This window comes from Panulirus ornatus, chromosome 27 (genome assembly GCF_036320965.1).
Source record: "Panulirus ornatus isolate Po-2019 chromosome 27, ASM3632096v1, whole genome shotgun sequence".
Taxonomy (NCBI): Eukaryota; Metazoa; Arthropoda; class Malacostraca; order Decapoda; family Palinuridae; genus Panulirus; species Panulirus ornatus.
This window is the reverse complement of record NC_092250.1, coordinates 20,252,328-20,277,718: the sequence shown is the minus strand read 5'-3', so window position 1 is coordinate 20,277,718 and position 25,391 is coordinate 20,252,328.

Here is a 25,391-nt window from a genome sequence, read left to right as displayed (position 1 = left end):
ACAGTTGAATACTATGTTGTTGTTGTTGTTGCTACGTTGTTTTGCTATGTTATATGCAAAATGTTGTACCTTGCTGTATGGTGGTAGAGGGTGTAAGGTTGTCTGTGGGTCTTCACATTACCATATTCATAGCCTTCAGCGTAGTCACCAGCGGCAGGGGTCTAGAAATGTTCTCCGGGAGCCGCGCTGGCTGGCTAAATGAGCTTTTCATTTTAGTTTCCAGTTGTCCTGTAGTGTTCTGAGAGTTACTGAATAAAGACTGAAAAAAAAGGAAAAACATTCACCACCGATAGTAATATCTTTTGTGACATTTCATCGATTAGAAACACTAATGTTTTGAGCATCTAAGACTCAGTACTTTGTATACAGAATCTAACCAGTAGCTGCTGACAATGGTGTAGAAGGCCTCACCGCTCACATGTCTACCTCCGCATCATCATCACCACATCTCTCATAATCCACCACACTAACCACGGAGTACGAGCCTTTCCCAGCCCCTGGCCAACAGCCCTTCCTCGCCAGACAGTCAGTGGTTGGGGTAGCTCAGTGTTCATGTCAATCTTTTCCCCGGAGGCGTGAGGAATCTGGCAAACCCACACCATTTCAGTTCTCTCTCACTCATCCACCATCTCCTTCCCAGCCTACCCTGCCCACGATGGTCCCCGGCAGTGAAGCACATGGTGGTGGGGCTGCCTCTTGTGCCGACCACTGGCGGATTGTAGATGATGAACACAGTGTCGGTGCCAGGGTGGGTGGGCCTCAGCGTCCGGCTCCTCGTGCCCACCTCAGCCACCAGAGGAGACACACGTCCACACACCTGCCTGCTGAGGTTCTTTCTTCCTCGTTGTCCTTCTTCCTCAGGCACTTACTCACCTTCCTCAACCCTGTCATCAAGGTTAGTGAATCAATAAGATAATATAAACTACACGTGATGAAACTGTAAGTAACGACTGTGTAAAACCTTAAGAACTTTTAAGATAAAGTTCAAGTCTAGAATTTCTAACCTTTATTGTAAAATTAGGTGATTACGGAAATTAATCCCAAATAGGTAATTACGTAGGTAATGTACACATAAAGGCAGAGTGGAATCCTGCTGTTGACGGAGTAATAATGGTACCATGTGCAGGCCACAACACCAGCCTTCCTGTATTTCCTGGTACCACACTGTACCATGACATGGTGCCACAAGGGCAACAGGTACTTACCTGCCGGTACGTGGGGAAGTCCACACAACGTAGTTTGATCACTGAGGAAAGACACGTCTTGTTGACTGTGTAACCCATCCTACCTGACCTATGGTCCCCCTCCCACCGAGGGACCCTCCCCATCTCCCATCCCGCCTCCCCCTACACTCACACATCTACAGATCCTCCCCTCGCTGCACCCCCGACCTTGTACCAAGATCCAATCCACCTCTGTCCCCATTTCCTCTCCTTTTGCATCACACGGTATCGGCAGTGCCATAGTCGACCTCTGACCTGCTGGCCTGACAGAGACACTTCACAAGGCAGTCAGACATATGGGGTCATGCGTCACCATGGGCTGCGTGACGATGAGAGGTGGTTCCTCCTCATCTAGTACGTGGCGGGGAAGCGGGTGGTGTTGCCGGCACCCAGACCAAGCCGCCTCTGGCTACCTCCTGAGCCTTCCATGGCAACTTGAACAATATATTCAAACATTAGAATACACCGCACACCACCATCTCTATCCTCCAGCCTAGAACAAGTGCCAGTACCACCACATTACCTACGTATGAGAACGAGTGTCAGTGATATGAAAAGCAAAGGTGTACACTTAGCTTCATCTTCCTTCCTTTCCCCAACTGTTGGAAAGGTTGAACCTCGATCTCCCCTCCGCTCAGACCTTCTTTTAATGGACTACGCGACGAATTTTGATACATAAATGTGCAGGAGGAGAGCAAGATAGTATGAGCAAGGAAGAGTACGTTTCCTGTCAACTATACCATTCTTTCGTTTTCCTCTTGTTTCGTCTTTTACTTCATGAAATTTGAACACCACAGTGGTCTGAGGTCACTTTATCTACCCAGCACGACTCTTCACAGGAGCCTGACCCCTGACCCCTGGCAGATCACCATAATTCAGTGGTCTGAAGGATCCCCCCCCCCCCCTTGACTCTCACAAGAACCCGGCACACTATATCATCAGTGACCCCCATCATTCTCGGATCTGTAATTTAAGGAGACAGAACAAATTGATTTGAATTTCATGATGTTATATACGGCAAATTATTCATAAATCTTTACCTGTTTTCTTAAACTGTTCATTTACAGTTCTTTTGTCATTTTCATTCTTTAATACATCAGTTCGCTTCACTAGAATATTCTGTTTTCTGTATGAATTTCATCTTCAGTCAAGCACTTGCTTTTGTGACTGACTCGACTTGTGAATTCATCATGACAGAAAGTATGAGGCTGCGTGGTGGTCGCTGGTGGTGGCGGCCTCCAGAGGGAAGGTACACAGACTAAGGTCGCTGGAGATGGTACAACGTTTAAGGTCGTGTAATCTGGTCCAACAAAAGACGGTCCAGAGAGAACGGGTGTGACCTTGCTAGCTGATGACCCTAATGTGAAGGGACGGGAAGAGGAAGGAAGGGTCGGCCGCAGGTCTATGATATGTTGTCCCCCGCCGCCCGCCATCACCTTCCCTAGATGGGTGTTGGGTGACGCATCTGCCGGGTGGTTCCTCAGGTGGGTGGTGGGTGGGTGTGACGTACCTGCCGGGTGGGTCCTCAGGTGGGTGGGTGTGACGTACCTGCCGGGTGGGCCCTCAAGTGGGTGGTGGGTGGGTGTGACGTACCTGCCGGGTGGGCCCTCAGGTGGGTGGTGGGTGGGTGTGACGTACCTGCCGGGTGGGCCCTCAGGTGGGTGGGTGTGACGTACCTGCCGGGTGGGCCCTCAGGTGGGTGGGTGTGACGTACCTGCCGGGTGGGCCCTCAAGTGGGTGGTGGGTGGGTGTGACGTACCTGCCGGGTGGGCCCTCAGGTGGGTGGTGGGTGGGTGTGACGTACCTGCCGGGTGGGTCTGTGTGGCAGGCATCACGGTGACATCTCCTGTGTCCATGAGGACGTGATACAATCTGATGATGTTATAAAACACTACACTAAACCGTAAGATCAGATCAACTTGTCGGTAATACTCCATAAAGATCATCGGCTGCTCCACGCACACACACACACACACACACACACACACACACACACACACACACACTGCCAAGGAAGAAACGGTACATTTCTCACGCAGGGAAAGTCTATGAAACAAAATAATCTACGTCAAGTGAACCCCGCCAGGAAGCCATATCAGTGAGTCGTTAGCGAACTACAGAGATGAATAGCCATCAAGACTGCGGTCACGGTGTAGTAATCACAGAGGAGGTTGGCGAAGATTTATGAACAACGAAAACTGAATGTATTCAGCACTTTATACATCGGACAAGACATGAGAAGTGGCAGAAGAGAACACTCACTTAAACTAATGAGGTGATTTGCCAGATCGTGAGGCGAATGCCGGACCTACACACCAGCCTTACCATCAGGAGGGCCAAACCTTGCTCAACTCACACTCTAAAACAGTGAAGGAGAAATCTTCATATTTTCATCCAGTTGAAAACAATGTATAACGACTGGGATGAGAGTCGTCTGAACGACGAGCTGTTCCTGGTACAGTCGACGAGGGCTAATGATGACCCCAAGAATCTTATACGGAACCAGTCTCACCCGGGTGGGTTAGTACGCGGATATGGGACTTACAAAACTTGTGCAATACTCAGGCAGGCTGGCACGACGAGCCAGGCCAGGCAGGCTGGCGCGAGGAGCCAGGCCAGGCAGGCTGGCGCGAGGAGCCAGGTCCCATAAGCTACTCCTGACTTGCGCTACAGTGTTAAAGGCTGGCGTCGTCCGCCGACACTGTGGTAGTGACATGTTTACCGCTGGTTGGGTTGTCAGGATGTGGACACACTGGCCGCACCTGCTGCTTCTGGGAATATGATTAGCATATCATTATCATCAACATTACTCTTTCAGTAAACCTTGAACATAACTCGGAAAATTTGGCGTTCAATATGATTTTCTGAAGTAAACCGTCAACTCTGCAAAGGCCAGCATCACTAAACCCCAGCTACACCTCATCTTCACTACTAAGCCATTACCACAACACCTCATCTTCACTACTAAGCCATTACCACGACACCTCATCTTCACTACTATGCCATAACCACTACACCTCATCACCAAACCGTCGATACCAGTGACTTTTCACCTAACCATTACGTGTGAGGTCAAAGGTTAGATTTTTCCTAAGGAAAGCAAACGCAACACCATTACCAATGTAAAGATGAGAGAAGGAAATCGTTTAAGAAACAGGAAAAGAACATTCGTCTTGAACATCTGGGAAACAATAGTGAGAACAGTTTATCTTGGACAGATGAAATGTGAGAGATATAAGACAAGAACAGTCATATGATACTGATGAACATGTGAGATATAGATTATGAGAAGATTTATGATGAACATATTGGAAATAAATGCAGCTGTCTCGTACAGATGAACATGTGAGAAACAAAACACGATCAGTCGCATAACACAGATATACATGTGAGAACCAACATTAGGGAAATGTAAGCAGATAAGTTTAAGATTGTTTACAGACGAACTGAGGGGATACCTGTATGCAAATTCGAGTCACATGCCAAGCTACCTTCATTAGCATACACTCTTTACATGGTAATAATGACGCGTGGTTGGTGCAAATGATATGGCGTCGTGCGTCGCAGAGACGGATATGGTAGCTTGATGTGCGCACCTGGTGAAGGTGTGCGCGCAGATCCAAATAGTCCATTGTGTGGTGAACTGTAGCTCATAGCTTCATGTGGGCAGTGTGATGAAGATAGTAGCTTTGGTGCAGTAGGTAGTAGATGATGGAGATTTGTGTGCAGATGATGGAGATGTGAGTGGAAGTCTTGGTCTCTGTGCACAGTTTAGCTTGCATCGTCATCCTAAGGCATGTGACAGATGGCGATGTTCTCTGTACATTGCTATAAAGGTAGAGTTCTCTGCCAAGTGTTGTGCGGGTGGAAAAACTGTGGACACAGTGAATACTGTTAAGGAATCTCATCCCTAAAGTGCATAATGAGTGGCGTTATCCTTAAAATGAATAATCAAAAGCCATCATCCTAAAGTGGATGAGGTTTGTACGCATTGTGATGCAAACGATGGAAGTCTGTGCATTTTAGTGCAAATGGTGGAGTTATGTGTGACAACACAATTCATATATTCACTGTATCTTTTTGTGTATATTACTTCTCTGTTTAAATCACTTCACTAATAACATTTTAGCTATCTGGGTCCAGTCGTAAGTGGCTCAGGAACAGTTAACAATGAATCCTGAATTGTTCACGAGCTGTCGTGCTTGTTCCGAGTGATCCAGCACACACCAGACTCCCACCTCAGCATGGCAGTGGAGCCGCAGTGACTACGATACGTCAACAGCTACGAAGAAAACATCAACCAAGTGACAGATACAAAGACACTTGGACTAACACATCACCTGTTACTGTGGGCAGCCATCTTCAGTCGAGAGGTTGCTGTGTTGCTTACCTTATGTATGGCTATGTCCAGAGAACGCTGTGTTAACATCTTGTCTCATGTGTCTCGACGATTAACTACGTCTTTATATTCCTGATGTGGCAACCTAGCACTTGGTACATACCTGTGTGCCTGGCTTTAGGTTCTCCAGACGAAGGTAGTTAACAATGGAGACGACTTCAAGATGAAAAGGGATTATATACAGGGTGCAGCAGAGAGGTTCAGGAAAGGAGACCTAAGGAGTCTGGAGGAGAATTGGGCTCCAGTTTGGACATCTAGGGGCCATGTCGGGAAGGCGAGTGTAAGGTGTGGAACCCTACGAGGCGGATCAGGGCTTGTAAAGGTTCAGGGATCAAGGAGACCCAAGGATCACACCCAGGGATTAGGGCAGCAGTGGTATGTGTGAGGTCCACATATGAGATTACGTGCTCCATAAGGAGGGTCAGGGCCCTAGCGGCAAACAACAGGGATGGAGGTTAGGTTAGGCAGGGGACAACATATGAAACGTCTAGAACTCAAACGCATTGGGTTCACTAAGGAGGATCACCACTGGAGAAGGAAGCTCAGATCGCCAGGTAACGCTCATCAGCACAGACAGACGACCTCAGGGTCTGGTAACGCTCATCAGCACAAACAGACGAGACGGATATCATGATGAGCTTCACATCACCTGGATATTCATATGTCATACAACGAGGCACGAAAGTCCAGATGTACGACATGAAGGAGCAGGATGGAGGGCTTGCGCTGCCACAAGCAGCAGCACATATACCAGCATCATGCATAGCAGCAGCAGCAGCAGCAGAAGCAGAAACAAGAACAAAACTACAACAAAAGCAACAGGAACAACAGGAGCAGGACCGGCAACAGAAAGAGAGAATCAGAAAGGGGAGGTGTTGCTGATCTGATACTGGAACACTGGCCATCTCCAGCACCATCTCCACTACCAAGGTTACCTACTGCTCAAGACGAGGAGCAAGATGAAGAGGACTCTCTCTCTCTCTCTCTCTCTCTCTCTCTCTCTCTCTCTCTCTCTCTCTCTCTCTCTCTCTCTCTCTCTCTCTCTCTCTCTCTCTCTCTCTCTCTCTCTCACGGATCTGGTTTACGAGGGTGAAAATCATGGAGCCATATTTCGGCATGCTTCATGGTCGTTCCCTGTCACCTTGCCTGCCCGAACACCGACCATATTTACTCTCAACCAGGAACTTGTCACGCTCTTGTCGTCTCGATCCATCTCAGGTGAAATGTCTTACCTTGGGAGAAAAAGATCTAAAGTTTATATCTACAAAACTACAACTTGTGTAAGAAGAAACAAGATGTGGGAAATGCATATGAGATCTTGAGTGAGTTCAAGTCATAGACTGAGGACTTGAGTGTGCGTTTGTGTACAACATTTGCTCCAGTGTCGTCAGATCAACAGTTCGCCATTGTTTTCAAGCATTGTGTGTAGTGTTGTACAGTGGCTGGTGATGCCGGCAGTGGACGCACCAGCCCTTCGTTTCCTCAACAGTTGTTGCGATTTTCTGCTTTTGTTTGTCTCATGATACTGTTACTTTGCGTTTCTTGTGTGTTGCATCTGTTGCGACTTACTGTTGCCTATTGTATCTGTTGCCAAGCCAAGAGCAGTAACGCTAACTGAAGGAGAGTGAACATTAAGATCATGTACAGTCAAATAGCCGAAGGTGATGATGAGAAAGTGATAGTGGAAATAATGATAGTATGACGAACTCTGACAGTTGAGAGTGATAATTGATGGTAGCAAAGAGTGAAAAATGATGGTAATAAAGAGTAATTAATGATGGTAGTAAAGAGTGATAAATGATGACTGTAGAGGGTAATAAATGATGACTGTAGAGGGTAATAAATGATGACTGTAGAGGGTAATAAATGATGACTGTAGAGGGTAATGAATAATGATAGCAGAGATGATGCTCCTGGCTGTGGCCTTCCTCTGGGGAGCTAACCTGACCTAACAAGGGGAGGACCTAGATACAAGCAGCTGGTGACCCTGGCTGGGGTGAGGGAAGGAAAAAGTGGAAGTCACCAGCAATATGAGGGGAAGGGGGGGATGTTACCCCTGCTAGGGTGAAGGAGGAGGGCTGTCACCCTAGCTGGGGTGAGAGGGGGAACTGTGACCCTGGCTAGGGTGATGGGGAGTTGTGGTTCCAGATGAGTGAGAAGTTGTTGTGACCCCAGGGGTGAGGGGATGCCAGGAAGAAATGGAGGCCACCAGCAACAATGGTAGCGGTTGTGGGTGGAGGTGGGGGTGGGGGGTAGGATGCGTCAGCACTTCTGTACATATGTGGTTCACGGTGGGCGTGTGGAGGCGAAGGGCGTCGTCTGTGCAAGGAGATCGGGATGTAGCACAGTGTGTGGCTGTGGTGAGGAGTGAGTGTGGTGGTGCTGAGGTTGGAGTGTAGTGATGAGTGTGTTGTGTTGCTGGAGAGTATGATAACTCTAGGTTGTGTGGTGGTGAGAGGTCATAGTACTAGGTTGTGTAGTGGTTCCTAAAGCGTGCAAGTAGATCGGGTTCAGCTGTGTCTTCCATGAGTGTGTTCATAATGCACTGAGCAGATCGCGGCCCTCCTGCCGGTGTGTACAGGGAGTCTACCTATGTGGTTATGAGTGCGTTTAGGAGGGCGTGAGGGCCAGTGTCGGTAGGTTGGTGTGTTGGTGTTGGTGTCTGGCGAACAGAGTCGCCATCGATTCCTCGTTTTACCTTACAGAGGAAAACTCTCTCTCTCTCTCTCTCTCTCTCTCTCTCTCTCTCTCTCTCTCTCTCTCTCTCTCTCTCTCTCTCTCTCTCTCTCTCTCTCTCTCTCTCTCTCTCTCTCTCTCTCTCTCTCTCTCTCTCTCTCTCTCTCATGATCATTTTGGATCACACATCAAGGGATCGTCTACAGAGTTCACTATGCAGCTGCAGATCTGTGTGTGCCGTCGTTCTGAAAGATCGTACCGTCGTGCTCAAGGATCGTACCGTCGTGCTCAAGGATCGTACCGTCGTGCTCAGGAATCGTAAGGTCTTTCTCAAAGAGCTAAATAATTTTCCCATCATTTACCTGCAGTGGAGACTGTAAAGATGACAACCTTGAGGGTCGGGTGAATGTAATCAGTTGTCGAGGATTTCTCTTTCTTTCGTTATATTTAAGGAGGATGATATCACTTCGTGCAGGAATTCTTTAACGTAGAACCTAGATAGCTGGCAAAGAATAATATTTCAAGTTTGGTAGGGAAAAGTGCTTACATCACTTCCAGTAACAAGGTATCTAAACCAAGAAAAGCTCCTTTGTTGGAAACCTTTTAGCTTAATAATGTCACAAAAAATCGCCTAATTCGTGTAAGAATATTCAAATCATCCAAATGTATAGCCACTTTCCCATATAGATACCCATCAACTCACTTGTATAAACACAAGTCAGCTGATTCATGTAAACACATATCAGCTGAGTTCTGTAAACACTCGTCAACTGAATCAAGTAAACACACATCAGCTGACTTCCATATACACAAGTTGGCTGATCCATGTAAACACAAATTGGTAAATTGATTTAGTAACTTGATTATATTGATACCAATCATACGTCATGAGATATCAATTACAGTGTTCGTCAGACTAATCTAATGATTCGCTTTTGTTTGTGATAACTCATGAAAATATCTGATTCACATGAACGATACACATGTATCAGCCATGATCCATATTCTGAGCAATAATTTTCCAGAAAATGATATTCAAAATTCTATTTGACATTGATCCAGGTTAAGTTATATATCAGGATAGTCTACACTCCTGCATCGTGAGGTACTCAGACGATCATCTAACATGGCCAGCATCTGGTTACTTCTGTTTATTGTATTTTGTTTGTACATTTGTTTTAATGTTTTCCTTACCTTATGTTACGCTTTTCTCAAGTCATTTGACTTGCTGCAGGCGCTTGTCGTTCTGTTTATTCATCAGTTTACCCAGATACCTGGCCTCTGTCTCTAACCTTTCATAACTTCGTAAAATCACACATCTTGTTGGTTTACAGACTGGATGTTTAATTGGCAAAGTTGGTCGCTGATGTTCGCTCCTGTTCTTATATTTACTCTTCTCCTTGTCGGCTCACAAACCTGCTTCCTGAGCAGGACGAACTATCCACACGCCTGCCAGCTGACCGACGCCTCCGCTTGTTAGTCAATACCTTTGCCGTCATGTCTATATCCCACCGTCATCAGGTGTCGACGAATGAGCACTTTTATTCACTTACACAACTGGTAGTTATCTTGAAGGCCTGCAAGGTAATCTATACAGTTGTTATTTGACGTACAAAGCTGACCCAGGAACAACACATGCGTACACTTGCAAAGTTCTTCATCAAGATGTGAATTTCTTTACAAGTTTTTAAGTTCTTCCTCAACAATACTTTTCTCTTATTGCAATTTCCTTACATCTTACCCACAAAGTGATCTTAAACTCTTCATTAAAAGTTTATGAAAACATTGTCAGATTTTGACTCATCATTCAACAGGTTTTCTTGTGACCTGACCACATCATCACGTGATTACATTGCTCTGTACCAGGAGCCACTCTGGGAGAGGCTCTTGGTCGGACCCGTAGCAGGAGGCAGTGGCCTCACCATCTCCTCCATGACACACACAAGGAGATAAGTCTCCAGTTCTCCGGTAGCACAGCCTCCAGTCATGTATATCATCACACGTCCGATAGGAATATCTTTCCGTAAAGAATCTGTTCAATTATTGACTACAAAGTCTTGAAAGTAGTGTTGCTCTATATCAATAAAGTTATGCAAATGCTCTATGATGAAAGGTCTCTAAGACATTACATGTTGTTGTGAATGTTGTGTACACGTCACATTCCATGGGTGACGTCATAAAGGGAAAACTATGACACATTCCAGGGGTGACGTCATGAAGGGAAGAACTATGACACATTCCAGGGATGACGTCGTAAACTTCCATAAGATATGCGGTAAGGTAGATGAGAGTTCTCAGGATCCTGCTCATGATCGTATGCTGTTAAACTTGATGACGCAGATTTCATGAGCTTTGCTTCAGGTTATCTCTGCCTCAAGTAATCTGGCCTTCAGAAAAAAAATCCTCGAAAGAATTTCGTCTTAGAAAATAGAATTTCCCAGATTCCGGCAAGCAAACCTCTCCTCCATGTGGGGCAGAGTGACCCTTCACCCCATGTTCTGTAAATTAGTTCTTGGTGTCCTTGTGGACCTGGAGCCAGTGTGGACCGGGTAATTGATATGGGAAGGAGACGTGGGAAGCCTGGCCAGTGTGTCAACACTTCCTCACGGGTTGTTATGGGTCCTACCTGTTCTTCCATCTCTGGTCGTTAACATCTGCTGGCAAACGCATCTTATAAGATCTGTTTACCTTTCATACCTCTGACTGACTCCGTATTGTTTACATCATTGAAGTGTTGTCTCCAGGATTTCATTGGAAGGAGAAGAGAGAGGATGGAAGGTGGATGTTGTAACATCTGATACATCTGGCGGCGGTAACACAAACCTCACCAGAGGTCCAACAGGAACTCCAGCTCCAAGCTACAGTCCACTACGTCCCCTGGGGACCAGACTCCGCTAACCTCTCTCTCTCTCTCTCTCTCTCTCTCTCTCTCTCTCTCTCTCTCTCTCTCTCTCTCTCTCTCTCTCTCTCTCTCTCTCTCTCTCTCTCTCTCTCTCTCTCTCTCTCTCTCTCTCTCTCTCTCTCTCTCTCTTTGAATTCTCTCATCACTCTGCCAGCTGACACGACTTCCTCTCTCTGTACCCCTGCCAGACACTTAACCCCTCACTCTGTACCCCTGCCAGATATACGACCCTTCATTCTGTACCCCCTGCCAGGCACGTCACGATGGCCATCATAAAGTAAGGTCAGTCAGCCATGAACATTGGTCTTTTAAACTGAAAGTTCTTCAAGTGTTGATTTCCTACGCAATTTACAATTCAGACACGAACACAAGGCTATATATCAGGGATGGAGATCTGTAAATCATTACTTTTAGATAAATTCACACATTTACAGCAAGAGACGTTCCTCACGATGATGTGGTATAAAAATGCTTCCCATGATAAATATTCTCATGTTATACAGATTCCACTGAAATTTTCATGAATATATTGTAGGAAAACTTCGTCTCTGGCTGTACAGTTGACGTGGTGTTCTTGTGTGCGTCAGCTGAGGCCACCTGGAACGTGGACTGGAATCAAGACGGAAACCCCGTCACTTCCTCCCCAGACCCGTCACTCCCCAGACCCGTCACTCCCCAGACCAGTTACACCCCAGATTCGTCACACCCCAGACCAGTTACACCCCAGATTCGTCACTCCCCAGACCCGTCACACCCCAGACCCGTTACACCCCAGATTCGTCACTCCCCAGACCCGTCACTCACCACAACTCCACCAGAGAGTAGTACACTGCCGTTGGTTGACAGATCTGGGCAGTTTTATCCTTTGAGAGTTTGTTGTTCTGGTTCCTGAAAACCTTTAGTGTGGATGTTGCTCTGGGTGGGGTCAGGAGGGTACGTGTATGCAGGGTAGGTGCTCCTGGGGTCAGCAGAAACCTCTGGCTTCCCATATCATCGTAAGGATCATGTTTATGTGGGTCATCTGACAGGAATGGTGAGCGCTGAGGGAACTAAACTCGCTCTAACTCAAAAAAAGACAAATAAATAAACTGAAGAATCAAGCAGGACTTTTTCTGCTAATCTGAGCATGTATCATGTCTGCACATTTCCTGTTGTTACCCCATACGATGGTAGAGTCAAACAGTAGAACATACATACAGGCATACACACATGGAGGTAGGGACAACACACAGGTGACTGCAAGTGATGGATGACAGAGACCATTAGGGAGCTGCAGCACCTGGGACATATGTATGGCAGGTGAGGCCTCCCAGCCAGCACGACGCTGGCACACTCCCTCAGGCTGATGCTTTCTAACGAATCGTTCTCCTTTCTCGTGATAGTTTTGTTATCCCAGGATGATCCTGCCTCCTAGATTCTCTCTGGTCGTGACATAACAGGATATACACTGGGGAACAAAATCCAGGGAGAAGGTGGTCTCTGCAACATTCCAAAGGGACGGGTTTCTACCTTGGTTACGTGAGCAAATCAATATCTGGAAGCCTTGCAACGTTGCTGGTGTTCGCAGGGAAGTGTGTGTGTGCAATTTCGACTTACAACCTTCCCCAGGTAACCGAGAACAGTGACGTTGATTTGTCCTGATGGAAACGTAACATAGAATACACAGAGGATAATCCTTGGTTTCTGGTAACATTGTTCTGCATTGTGACTCACTCGCTGAGTCAACCTACAGAATACGTCACTCATGTGTTCATCTGGCGGCACATATTGACAGACCGAGGGATCGTCCGTGAACTAATATTTGACATGAAGCTAAAAGTTATTTGCAGCTTAAATGTTTAAAGTGTCAGCACATTTCAGGGTTGAATACTCGATTCAGATTCAGTCCTCGGGTTTATTCTGGCGGAGAGAAAGAATATGAGAGAGAGAGAGAGAGAGAGAGAGAGAGAGAGAGAGAGAGAGAGAGAGAGAGAGAGAGAGAGAGAGAGAGAGAGAGAGAGAGAGAGAGAGAGAGAGAGAGAGAGAGAGAGAGAGAGGCGTATGTCATTTCTACTTTTAAAATAAGCATCGTTTTAATCCGTGGCCTCCAACACCCTCACTGGGTCCTGTACAACGCAAGTCCTTCAGTGGATGGTAGCAGGAATCAGATAAGGAATATTTACATGTCACTTGTCCCTGTAGCTTGGATACCAGCGACACTAGGAAGGCTACATACCACCAGCTGTCTGTAGCTTGGATACCAGCGACACTAGGAAGGCTACATACCACCAGCCGTCTGTAGTTTGGATACCAGCGACACTAGGAAGGCTACATACCACCAGCTGTCTGTAGCTTGGATACCAGCGACACTAGGAAGGCTACATACCACCAGCTGTCTGTAGCTTGGATACCAGCGACACTAGGAAGGCTACATACCACCAGCTGTCTGTAGCTTGGATACCAGCGACACTAGGAAGGCTACATACCACCAGCTGTCTGTAGCTTGGATACCAGCGACACTAGGAAGGCTACATACCACCAGCTGTCTGTAGCTTGGATACCAGCGACACTAGGAAGGCTACATACCACCAGCTGTCTGTAGCTTGGATACCAGCGACACTAGGAAGGCTACATACCACCAGCTGTCTGTAGCTTGGATACCAGCGACACTAGGAAGGCTACATACCACCAGCTGTCTGTAGCTTGGATACCAGCGACACTAGGAAGGGATTCTCGTACGTCACTTTTTTCTGTTTGTTCCACATTTCCCTAACTCTTTGTGTAGCCTGGAGCACTGTACACTCGTGTGGTTATTCCAGAGTATTAAGAATTATCAGTATAGTTCCTAACTATGAAACCTTGTGTTCCTTCCATCTTTACTTCCTGCCATACACTGTTTACTATTCATCAGATTGTTACTGATAACAACTACAAGATCCTTCGCTTCATTAGCTTTAGTTATTGGATTGTTTATCATTCAACAGGCATGATTAGTATTCTTCACCCTAGTGGTTATAACCTTACATATGTCTACGTTACGTGTCTGACCAATCTCCTAGTGTGCTATGATCTCTGAATTATTTCACCGTCTCATTCATTTGTAGATTCACTTCCTATTTTTGTATCGTCAGGAAATTTGGAGATCTTAGAGACGAGATCCAATACGAGATGATACATACACTAGGAAAAGAACAGAGCCAAGAACCGACCCTCTGGCACACCACTTGTCACTGCTTCTGTTTAACCTAACTGGGTCATTAATCTTGGCGGCATTACCATAGTACGGTAGTGAGTCTGGTGGGGGGGGGGGGGGGAGGTTATGGGTCATACTGGGGGAGGGGGAGGGAGAAGGGGAAGGGATATGACTAATGACAAGATATTCCAAGTATTTCTCCGAGGCGGTGCCAGGCCTGGCCAGCGTCCTAGGAGACCACGGTATATGTGCTCAGGCTGGTACGTTCTCTCTCTCTCTCTCTCTCTCTCTCTCTCTCTCTCTCTCTCTCTCTCTCTCTCTCTCTCTCTCTCTCTCTCTCTCTCTCTCTCTCTCTCTCTCTCTCTCTCTCTCTCTCTCTCTCTCTCTCTCTCTCTCTCTCTCTCTCTCTCTCTCTCTCTCTCTCTCTCTCTCTCTCTCTCTCTCTCTCTCTCTCTCTCTCTCTCTCTCTCTCTCTCTCTCTTACAAAATTAAATCAACGGCAAAAATATAAGTATAGATGAGGAGGTATGGAGACTGCTTAGTGGGGTTCGACAGACAGACAGACAAAAAGACAGAGAAACAGACAGACAGACATACAGACTTACAGACAGAGAGACGGACAGAAAGATGGACCTGGATCAAGGTCAGTAGTAAGAGTGAAGCAGAGGGGCAGATCCAGGAGGCCTGGGGGTTGTGGGTAGGAATTCCCAGCTTGGTCAGCTGTTGCCCGGGTCACCTCCCTCCTGGGTCCTGCAGGCCTGACCCCAGGACACAGCAGGGAGGCACGAGAGGAAGGCAAAGTGGTAAAAACAGTATGGAGATAAGGTAGTAGTAGTAGTATTAGAAGTAGTAGTAGTAGTAGTAGTAGTAGCAGAAGTGGTAGTAGCAGTTGTTGTAGTAGTACTAGTTATGACGATGGTAGTAGTAGTAGTAGTATAAGTGATTCTAGAAGTAGTAGCAGCAGTAGCAGTGGTGTTAGTAGTAGTCGTCGCCGTCGTAATAGCGTTAGTAGTAGCAGTAGTGGTAGTGGCAGTGATGGTAGTGGTAAGAGTAGTAATATTACGACAATACAGAAAGCAGTACTCGTGAACGGTCACAAAGCAGCATTAACGAAGGCAGAGAATGAAGCTTAAGTGGAGGTTCAGAAAAGCTTTAGTGAGGACACAGACGGGCCGAGTTGAGGAAGATGTAGGCTGAGAGCAAGAAATGGTCACTTGCAATAGAATAGAAATGAGTATTTACAACAGTATAGAAATCTATGGTTATGATTATAAGAAAAGTTGTATTAACCAGAACTGTGTGATGTGTACCCAGCAAGACGCTGAGGATAGAGGACCAGTCAAGCAAAATACTACCATTATGTATTGTGGTCACATGATGATAACCCAAACTGGTTATCAATACCAAAACTAGACATTAAACAATAATGATAACCCCGACTGGTTATCAATACCAAAACAAGACATTAAACATAAGTTTTATCAGTCACACGAGGTGAAGCTTTCCCTGGGGTAGTGTAGCATCCAGCACGTCATCCACGCCAAAGCTCAGCCAACCCTGACACGTCATACACCCAGGGGCTCAGCCAACACTATGACGTCACAGTAACCCGTTGAGGACAAGGATGCAAGCATCAAGTATGACGGTATGATCCTTGAGTATGATGAAGTGACGTTTGACCTGACCTTCAAAGGTGAGTCCCGAGGCCAGGCCATCATAGCCAGAGATGATGGTATCATACTGAGTCTTGCTAAACCTGCAACACATAAATGTTGGTGCAAGACAAGATGGCTGACCTCAGAGAAGAGGCTGCAGTACGTGTGTGGACCCCTTCCTCCAGCCTGGTTGTTAAAGTAAGGCAGTACGGACACAGCCTGCGCTCCTCCTGGTCACTGCGAAGGTCCTTCTGGCGACATTGGTCAAGGTTACCAGGATGCACGGGGGTTGGGGGTATGGGATGGCTGAAAGGGGGTCCCTACAGGGATGGGGTCTCTGCAGGGAGGGGGTCTCTGCAGGGAGGGGGTCTCTGCAGGGAGAGGAGGACGTTAAACAGGACGGGTAAGTCGGATGGAGAGAGTCACAGTAGGGAGAGGGAGGAGGGAGAGGAGAGTGGGAAAGGCTGGGGTAGTGGGAGGGACAGGTACAGGGTGGTAAGAGGAGGATCAGCTGGCAGGTAAAGGTCAAGTAGGTCAGGTTGGGAAGAGTCAGCCTGGGGGGGGGGGGAGGCCCCTGCCCAACGACATAACTGGTCACTTTTTCCTCTCGAGTAATTCACTTTTTCTGTTGGCCACTTGACCCATTACCTCGGCCTCCCGACTGGTATCATGTGCTGCACACGGCGCTGACACCAGCCGACCTCTGAACCTCATCTATGACCACGTAACTCTACGACGACCGTTGTTGTTATCTTTCCTTGACCACATGCAACAGCGAGTGACGTGTGTGCACAATACCGGGAGCAGGGCGACACATCCCTCCATCATCTCACTCCACCGTCTGAGATCATACCCCTAAGCGCTTCACTACAAGGATAAGATATAAAGATATTCACATAAAGTTCATAAATTATTTGTCTGATGCCAGAGAACACATCAAGGAGCTCTACAGCAAGGGTGTTGAGGTGATAGAATTCCCGCTGAGTAGCAATCAGGCTGACTGTGGCTGGGTTTTCCCGCGTTCACCGCAGCGGGTCTGGAGGGCAGCAGCATCTGTTGGCGGCTTCGTATGGCGTCCGGACCTCCACACTCCCGTCAAGGATTTGGTATCAGACTATTTTTGGAGAAAAAAAAGTTCTGTCGAAATAGAGACTCGAAATAGTACGTCTTGTGTGAATATGTTCGAAGGTTTGATATTTTACGTGAATTTCAGAATGTCTTGATGTGGAGCAGCCAGAAAGCAGGAGATACTAGCAAGAAGAAGAAGAAGTCAAAGATAATACTGAGGAATCATGAAGGAATATAACCTGACATCAAGTCCGGAGAAGTAAACTCATCGTCACGATAAAAAAATCGGCGTTCAGAATCTTTGTTATTTGCGGTGACACATGAGGTGCAAGGTACTACAGACAGACACAAGGACGTACAGTAGCTCTACTGTTGACACGATCATTCTACTTTCACATTTTGTCCAGAGTTCTCCAGCAACACCTGTCAGTCGAGAACACGTTGCACCTCACCTCGCCAGTACAGGTATTTCCTCGTAACGTCAGATCATCCTGGGTTGCAAACATTGGATGACGTTATGACGAACAACAGGTTTAGATAATCCTTCACTCCCAAACTTGCATATCAGCTGTGTATCAGTCATTACTATGATTCTTAACAAAAAGACAATATCTCGTAAATTAGACCTTGTCTATATAACAGTTCACAAACATGCAGGTATGGCTCATGATAGCTACTGACGCTTCTCAAGTGGCAGTTTCCAACTCTGTTCATGGCGGACATCTGTTGGTCGTTCCTTCTTAGTTACATCATTTGCTACAGTCCTCTGAACGTTGCTATGTTCTCTAGTGGTGGCCAGTGTCAGGGGAGGCTGTAAGATGGTATAATGTCACAGTAATTGCTTAACCCTTTGTATGATGGATCTTGTTGCTACTATGAGGGTTCGAAGATTCAGTGTATAAGCATGAACCTCAGTAGGCTGGGATCTGGTCCTTAGTGCCTGGGTTCGAAACCCAGCTATGTAGGGTTCGATCTACCAACCCGATGCTAGTCCAGGACGGCCCGTCAATGTCTTCAGTAAATTCATCTCTGAAGGACAAGACGCCAGCTCAAAGAATTACATCGTTACATTAACAAAACGCAGGACACCGTGACAACATGAAAGACGACCTGAGGAAATGTCATCTAAGCAACTCACTTGACATTTCAACGATAAGTTACATCTGCCATAAAGGTTATCGTATTACAGGTTATAAAGGGATGTCGACCATACAACTCACGCATGCGACCTTTACACTCGAAATGTATCTACGGTTGGAGTAATAACATGCTATTATCTTGTATCACGGGAATAATAAGTCAATTTGGCCCGTAATGACTGGCAATTGTCCCAGACGTGGTTCTTTACCAATTACCCGTGCGTGTCTGCCGACTGAGCCCTCGGTAAAGTTAAACCACAAACGATCACACTTAATGATATCAGAAATTCCTTTCCTGCCAGACGTCACTTATGTTCACTATTGTAACCAAGTCACACAACTTGTCAAGATACCCGACACCTTCTTTATGGATTGATTGAGTTTCTATGAGAGGAAAGTTAGTGCAGTCATCCAGACGAGTAGTTTATATTGTGAAGTTGTTCCGAAAAAGAGACTTTTACTCGGCAAAAGAAACCTTGGTTTATTACAAAGTAACATGTTTACCTGTGGCACAGTGCACGGCTGACAGCAGGTACCTGTGACCAGCAGGAGAACACTAGCTTCAAGGAAGGAAGATCAGAAAAGATGTCATTAGAGATGTTCAAGAAACTGGACGAACGAAGGAGACACAAGAGAGTAACATGAACAAACAGTCTATAAGTAATTCAGAGGAAGTGAAGACAGGATGTGATGTAACCAAGGCACACAAGAAGCCAAGGAAGGTTGCAGGAGATGAGTGAGAAAGGACGAAATACTCAGCACCAGAGGTGACATGGAGCACATGGCAGGAATACATCGTACACTTAATAACAGTCACAGGTGACCATCCATTATAGACGTTAAACTGACGAAAGAAATAGAAAATTTACATAAACAAGAAGAATCCAAATCTAATAGAAAAAATACGCATAGATGTGACACGGGTGTACATGAAACAGACGAGCAACGCAAGACGTGGACGTAACACCACAACAGTTACTGAAGAGGCCGGAACAGCCAGGAAACATCAACACAAATCACTTTATCCAGACTCTGTGAAACTCCTAACTTGTCGTTAGGATGGACTGAGAAACTGGAAGAGCTTGGTACTTTAGCTGACATCCAAAAACTCAATTATTCCACACAATTCCTGCTTCTCTTGAAGTGCTCTGGGACACGTATGTATCGTGACCATCATTACCTCACCACCAATGTCTTCTGCAATATGTTGTGAGGGTAACAACTTCCTCCACATCTAGAGATATACAACGAAAGAATTGAAAAGAAAATACTTTATATCTGAGGTGCGTTATGTGTGGTATACTCTGTAGCTCAGATGTGTAATATATGATGTACATGTGTAACTTACATGCCTTGATATATCATATGTCCTTCAGATACGCTATAGGTGACAATATGTATCTCAGATGAGTTATGTTGGATGCGATGTGTAGTTCAGATGTGTGTTATATGTGAGATACATGTACGTCAGATGCGTTGTACATGATGTATTATGCAACTGGAATGTGTTACCTGAAAATATCAAATAAAAGTAAAACAAGGAAGAAATTACGAAAAAGAATAAGAAGGAAATACACATAGAAGAGAGATTCGATCAAGATGAAAGAGAAAATGGTAGCAGTATGACAAAGGTGACACAAGATAGAAAAAAATATCAGGAAAGATGAGAAATGAGATGACGCAGAACCTGAGACATCTTACCGACCCCGATCATGATCCAGACTCACGCACGACCAAGCAAAAGTCATCACTTCGACTCAGCTCTTATTCTTGACCTTTGACCTGAGCAAGGACTCCGTAAGAGATCACACACACACACACACACACACACACACACACACACACACACACACACACACACAGACACACACACACAACACACACACACACACACACCTCCACCCTACCGCTTCCCATGAAGCACATTTTTTCTACGGGGGAGAGGGAGGTGAGGTTTAGTGAAAGACATTCATAAAACTGGACATTGGTCTTGCCAGGTCAAGGGATACGGATGAAGGTCATAAGGTTCACAAGGGTCACAGGTTCGTGCAGAGAACGTGTTTGGAAAACACAGTGCACCAAGTGTGATCTGGCATCTCACCTGTGTACTCCCTTCTGGGGATCCTTCACCTTACTGTCTTTCCTCCTCATCTGCATCCTGTCTCTCACTCCTCCTCCCCCCACTACCTCACATGTCATCATGAGTACCTTCCTCTCACGTGCCACCAACCCTACCTTCCTCTCACGTGCCACCAGCCCTACCCTGCACGTGTCTCCTGCCTCTACCCTCTACATATGTCGCCAGCCCAGCCTCTCCCTCTCCACTCCGAGCCTCATGCAACACTCTATGGCCCCCTCAGGTATCTTCCTTCCTTACCCTGCTGCAACCTCCACTTACCATCCTCCTCCTCCTCCTCCTCCCCACACCCCATCCTCCCCACATCCCACGCGTCTCTCCCTCCTGTTAATAACTGGCTCGTCAGCCACCGTATCCGCCCTCCCACGTCCTTATCTGCATACTGACACATAACGTTCCTCATGAAGCAGGTCAAGGTACTAGGGCAGGGTGGGGGGGGGGGGGGGGGGGGAGGCTGTCCTGAGGCAGGGGGGAAGCCGGCTGTACTGGGGCAGGGAGGAAGCCGGCTGTACTGGGGCAGGGAGGAAGCCGGCTGTACTGGGGCAGGGAGGAAGCCGGCTGTACTGGGGCAGGGAGGAAGCCGGCTGTACTGGGGCAGGGAGGAAGCCGGCTGTACTGGGGCAGGGAGGAAGCCGGCTGTACTGGGGCAGGGAGGAAGCCGGCTGTACTGGGGCAGGGAGGAAGCCGGCTGTACTGGGGCAGGGAGGAAGCCAATAATCTTTCGGTTTTATCTATGATCAGTAATCTTAACACCACAAGGCAAGGTTCTCAGACTTTTGTGTATGTCCTCATACAACCGTGTTATAAAGACTTAACATTTTCATTTTTTTCTTTTATCCTTTTCGATCTACTTCATGAGTGTTGTCCTTCCATCTGTGTGTTATCTTGTCTCTTTCGTGTGTTATCTTCTCTCTTTCTCATACCCTGCCGACTGGAGGAACTACATGATCAGTCAGGTACAGACTTACTGTCTAATGACTGTCAGAGGTTTGGTTTCCCATCCAGTCATCTTCTCCGTTACTTTTACATCCAGTCTCTGATGTTTTACAGACTCACTGTCTTAGCCGGAGTTGCCATGACTCCTACAGATAATATAAACTGGATAGATAATCTGTTTTCAGGGGTGAGTGAAAGTGAGGAACGAGTGTTTTGGTTGCAACAAAATCCCACGAGGTAAGTGCCGTTATCTCGTGGAATGCTGTGTATCATATGTAGACAGCTAAACCAAGACTGCCATACCTTCATCTCATTCTCTCTGACTGTCTCTTCCAGCAAATGGTTTAGGTTTCTAACTTTCGACCTAGGTAATGGCTTCCTTTATAGGCGTGGTAACACGATACTTGGCCATGATGGCATCTCCAGCTGCACATTTCCCATGCACATTAATTCTAAAACGTAAGGATCACCATAGACAAAGCAATTTAAATCTAATCACCATCAATACGAAGTATTTCATACAGAACTTGATTCAGCCTGGCTGCAAACTTGTAAAAATAGAAAATGGATGGTCGGGGGTTCGACCGTCATTTATAATCTTATTTATATATATCAAAAGAATATATTTGAACGACATATAGCAGCTGTTATATTGATCAACTTCTGAAGCACAACTACTAATAAGTACAAATATGTTTGTCCGGGGACAGACCCGTTTGTTCACGTGTGCAGGGAATTTAACATATATATATGTAAAAAAAAATTTCGGAGGAGATTTCAACAGTACATAAAGTAGTAATCTTTGTGGCCGATTTGGGTCCAGTTACCAAGGTGTTGTTACATTCATTATCAGTATTATCAGTAACGATAATTATGATAATAATAGTAATGATAACAATGATAATAATGATAATGATAATAATGATAATAACAATAATAATAATGATAATAATAATAATAATAATAATGATAATGATAACAATAATTATGATAATAATGAATATAATAATAATGATGATAATGAAATGATAATGATTGTGATAATGATGATGAAAATGATGATAATAACAATGGTAATGATGATGATAATAATAATCATAATTACAAGAATAATAGTAATAATAAGAAGAATTATAGTAATTATCATTATAATTGTTATTATCATTATTATTATCATTATCATTATTTTTATTATCATCATTATTGTTATCATTATTGTTATCATTATTATTATTATTATCATTATCATCATCATTATCATCATTAGTGATGTGATAATGGTATTGACGGTAATAATGATAATAATGATGATAATGAAAGTAATGATAATAATGATAATAATAATAATGATAATAATAATAATAATAATAACAATAATAATAATAATAATAATGATAGTATGATCCTTTTGTGATACCTGTTTCTCTTTTTGTGCAATACGTTAACGTCGAGACAAAGGACTACTGAGCAAATTCACCCACAAAGTGTGTCTTTAGGGAACGTTATTCAAGGATGTCTTTGGGGTCATCCTAGGGTATTCAGCAAGGTAAGGTTGGTGACGGAGCCCTGCTGGAGAGCCAGGTCAGGGGGGGTCATCCAGGGTCATCCAGCGAGGCGAGGGAGCCCTGCTGGTGAGCCAGGCCAGGGGGTTCATCCAGGGTCATTCAGCGAGGCGAGGGAGCCCTGTTGGTAAGCCAGGCCAGAAGGGTCATCCAGGGTCAGCCAGCAAGGTAAGGGAGCCCTACTGGTGAGCCAGGCCAGCAGGGTCACTCCGGGTCATCCAGCGAGTTGAGGGAGCCCTGCTGGTAAGCCAGGCTAAGGAGGTCACCTCTCTCTTTGTTTGGTTTTCACTCCTGACAAAAAAAATATTAACCTCCCATTTTCTGTCAGTCATGATGGCCTGCCTGATGACCCCTTGGCCTCACGTACCCATACCGTGGCCTCCCCCACAGCCTTGCCTCTACCTACTGCATGGCCGCCTAACTTGTCTCACTTTCAGATCTGCATTTAACACGTCCATCGCATCATTGTGAGAACAACCATGCAAAGTTACTAGTGTGGTGTGACAACAGTCATGCAAAGTTACTAGTGTGGTGTGACAACAGTCATGCAGTGTTACCAGTGTTATATGAGAGGTCGTGAGATCACATATCTCAGGGAACATTGGTCGTACCCAAATGGATCCTTTCAGTGACCTTCTCTGGTACAATGCCTGGTCGCCGGCTGGAAGCCTCCGGTGTCGTAAACCGACGCAACACGAACGTTAGAGAACGTCAGTAGTGCGGCACCGCTGGCGTAGCAACATCTTACCTCACTATCTTAGTTTCTTAAGAAATTCAGACTCTCTCTCTCTCTCTCTCTCTCTCTCTCTCTCTCTCTCTCTCTCTCTCTCTCTCTCTCTCTCTCTCTCTCTCTCTCTCTCTCTCTCTCTCTCTCTCGAACAGGTATCATGCGTTTTAGAATTAACTGAATCATATACCCCGGAGAGGTCAGTAAATATCTACCTTGCATATAACCCTACGCTCATAACATGTACACGGAAATTCATGATATTCATTATATGTCAACCATTCCTTATGATGAGAATACAGTTCATGGTTTTTAGCAGTTCTGTCCTCCACAGTTACTTCAGAAATGGTTAATATGAAACAGCTAGTGATGATGGTAACTCTCTCTGTGGATGATTATTCACGATGTATTTGGCTCGACCTAATGTACCAAGGTTATCTAATTTACATCAGTTACAGTAAAACGGAAGCCAAATTCCTTTTAGCTTACTGGCATCTGCTTGTCAGAGTTTCAGACATTAGTGTGTGGCTTAGTCCAAGGCATACAGGGTGGAGTTCAGCCCAAAGAACAGTCCTCAGAGTGTGGTTGAGCCCAAGGAAGCAGCCCCCAGTGTGGGGCTGAATACTGTCCTTGATCAAGACTCGGGTATGAAACAGATACCATCCTGCTGGTCTCCCTCGATGTGCTGGATCTGGAGCAACGTGACGAGGACCCGTGTGGTGATGACCTCTTGCGACAACCTGCACCTGACGAAGGAGGACGGGGACAGGTCCAGCGAGATTAATTGTTGGCGACCAGACCCAGCAGGGTAGGTGTCGCCGTGACCTCCATTAGTCCCCAGTAACAGACAGTACACTGGAAACAGTGAAACCAGAGGAATCTACTGGCAAATGAGAAAGTCAGAGCCGCATACTAGCAAACACATAGCACCATTTTCTATGATGTTCATCGTGTAATGTGTGTCAACAACTTGCTATTATGATACAAGTGACAGCCACAACTACATGTGGAGCAGACTTACTTCATCTTCGGGATGCCATCATCTTCTGCAGGATACTATAGTCTCATACTGGATGCCATCATCTGCGTGATCCTATAATCCCATACGGGATGCATCACCTTCTGCGTGATCCCATAATCCCATACGGGATGATGCATCACTTGCGTGATCCCATACGGGATGCATCACCTTCTGCGTGATCCCATAATCCCATACGGGATGCCATCATCATCTGTGGCATCACATCATCTCATACAGGATGCCTTCATCTGTGTCAGGACGTAGTCATCTCTGGCAGGATGCCATCAAGTAACGACAAGGCGAGAAGATGCGAGGCAGATGCTCGCCATTGGCCGACCTGACCCTGGTGCCCCTGCCCCCTGATGCCCCTGCCCACCGGTGCCCCTGCCTGCCTGCACGAGCTGTGGTCGGGAGCCGCTCGTAAGGAATGTGGCTCCGGGGAACTCGGCCAGCCGGTCTCTCTTCCCCAGGTGTGGTATCATCTCCCTCTCATCTGCTCCTGAGCCTGGAGAAGTAACTGCTTGCGAGACCTGTTGATCACGGATGATGGGTCGAGAGAGGCGATGCTGGTTACTGTTTGTGATCACTGTTGATGTATTACGGAGATAAAGTTTTACATCATGTTACTCCGACTCTTAACCTTGTAATATGTCCATTGTCTTTACTTTTATGTGGATAAACACACACACACACACACACACACACACACACACACACACACACACACACACACATACACCAGCCTAAGCCACGTACCCTTTTTATCGACCTGCC